Source organism: Drosophila ficusphila, unplaced genomic scaffold (assembly GCF_018152265.1).
Source record: "Drosophila ficusphila isolate 14025-0441.05 unplaced genomic scaffold, ASM1815226v1 contig_139, whole genome shotgun sequence".
NCBI lineage: Eukaryota > Metazoa > Arthropoda > Insecta > Diptera > Drosophilidae > Drosophila > Drosophila ficusphila.
The window spans coordinates 17231-19950 of NW_025064029.1; the positions used below are offsets into that span (position 1 = coordinate 17231).

General features: G+C 34.9%; 1 non-coding gene across 1 annotated transcript; it reads right to left on the minus strand.

The window, feature by feature from the left end:
• Positions 1-336: 336 nt before the first annotated feature.
• On the minus strand, positions 337-516 carry LOC122320893. Its single transcript, XR_006245900.1, has one exon. It is a non-coding gene; the product is annotated as a 5.8S ribosomal RNA (ribosomal RNA).
• Positions 517-2720: the final 2204 nt, after the last annotated feature.

Genomic DNA, 2720 nt, shown 5'->3' on the forward strand with positions numbered 1-2720 from the left:
GTTATGAGTTTTAAACGAATTTAACGAAGAACAATAACATTTACAAAAGATTTCAATTTTACTAAATCATTAATAAGAGACAATTCTAGATGAAAAATATTTCAAACATTTTTTATGCTAGACATTCCTCAGTATTATATGATTGAAAATGAAAATATTTTTCTTCGTTTTTCACAATCAAATTATTTATAATGTGAGATAATGTTTTCCATAGATATTTTAATATTATGAATAAAAATAATAATTATATTTAATTAAAATTTTTATCCAATAATATACCATATGCTTAGAAATTTGATTACCAAATTTCTAAACAACTTAATTTGCATAGTCTTACAACCCTCAACCATATGTAGTCCAAGCAGCACTAAAAAATTAATTAAAGTACCATAACAGCATGGACTGCGATATGCGTTCAAAATGTCGATGTTCATGTGTCCTGCAGTTCACACGATGACGCACAGTTTGCTGCGTTCTTCATCGACCCATGAGCCGAGTGATCCACCGCTTAGAGTTTTTATATTTATTATTTCAATTTGTCAAATATGAATTTATTGAAAGAAATTAAAAATACACCATTTTACTGGCATATATCAATTCCTTCAATAAATCTTTTTTTTTATACCTAAAACGAAATGCTGCGAAATGTCTTAGTTTTATATAAACAATATTATACCATTTATTACTTGGATAATTTACAATTTCATATAATTTTAATGTGATATAATATTGCGTTTTTTATATAAAACATTAACCTGAAGTAAACCAGGTACAACATTCAACATTTTAGGTTGTTGCATTAGCCAATGTATGCCCATAACTATGATGAACAATACATATTCGCAACGCGTGTATATATTAGGCCCATTTACCAAACAAATATTTTATTAAATAAAAAAAAAATAAATTTTTATAAATTTTTTATAATACAATTTAATTTGCTTGATTATTATTCTTGTTTGCTTGATTTTATTTATAAAAAAATTTAATCCAAATTTTCATTGAACTTCTTTTTTTTATAAATATATAATTGTTTGGTAATTTTATCTTGTTATATTATAAAAAATATATTTTATAATTAAAACAAGTTATTGTTGTTTACGGTAAAGATATTATATACAATAATGATCCTTCCGCAGGTTCACCTACGGAAACCTTGTTACGACTTTTACTTCCTCTAAATAATCAAGTTCGGTCAACTTTTGCGAAACAACCGTAACACGCAAGGCGTCACAGTGATCACGTCCGGAGACCTCACTAAATAATTCAATCGGTAGTAGCGACGGGCGGTGTGTACAAAGGGCAGGGACGTAATCAATGCGAGTTAATGACTCACACTTACTGGGAATTCCAAGTTCATGTGAACAGTTTCAGTTCACAATCCCAAGCATGAAAGTGGTTCAGCGGTTTACCCGGACCTCTCGGTCTAGGAAATACACGTTGATACTTTCATTGTAGCGCGTGCAGCCCAGGACATCTAAGGGCATCACAGACCTGTTATTGCTCAATCTCATTATTGCTAGACGCAATTTGTCCATTTAAGAAGCTAGTGTCCTTATAATGGGACAAACCAACAGGTACGGCTCCACTTACATAAACACATTCAAACACAATAAACATTTTACTGCCCACCATGAATGAAGGCTATATAAGCTTCAACACCATAATCCTGAAGATATCTATTTAATATATTTGAGTCTCGTTCGTTATCGGAATTAACCAGACAAATCACTCCACGAACTAAGAACGGCCATGCACCACCACCCATAGATTCGAGAAAGAGCTATCAATCTGTCTTACACACTTATGTTCGGACCTGGTAAGTTTTCCCGTGTTGAGTCAAATTAAGCCGCAGGCTCCACTCCTGGTGGTGCCCTTCCGTCAATTCCTTTAAGTTTCAGCTTTGCAACCATACTTCCCCGGAGCCCAAAAGCTTTGGTTTCCCGGGAAGCGACTGAGAGAGCCATAAAAGTAGCTACACCCAATTGCTAGCTGGCATCGTTTATGGTTAGAACTAGGCGGTATCTGATCGCCTTCGAACCTCTAACTTTCGTTCTTGATTAATGAAAACATCTTTGGCAAATGCTTTCGCTTAAGTTAGTCTTACGACGGTCCAAGAATTTCACCTCTCGCGTCGTAATACTAATGCCCCCAAACTGCTTCTATTAATCATTACCTCTTGATCTGAAAACCAATGAAAGCAGAACAGAGGTCTTATTTCATTATCCCATGCACAGAATATTCAGGCATTTGAAGCCTGCTTTAAGCACTCTAATTTGTTCAAAGTAATTGTACCGGCCCACAATAACACTCGTTTAAGAGCACTAATGCAGGTTTTTAAATAGGAGGAACATATGAAAAAATACAAGTACTTAATCACATATAAGAACTCCACCGGTAATACGCTTACATACATAAAGGTATAGTACTAACCACAAATGTAAGTTGTACTACCCGTATGAAGCACAAGTTCAACTACGAACGTTTTAACCGCAACAACTTTAATATACGCTATTGGAGCTGGAATTACCGCGGCTGCTGGCACCAGACTTGCCCTCCAATTGGTCCTTGTTAAAGGATTTAAAGTGTACTCATTCCAATTACAGGGCCTCGGATATGAGTCCTGTATTGTTATTTTTCGTCACTACCTCCTGAGCTGGGAGTGGGTAATTTACGCGCCTGCTGCCTTCCTTAGATGTGGTAGCCGTTTCTCAGGCTCC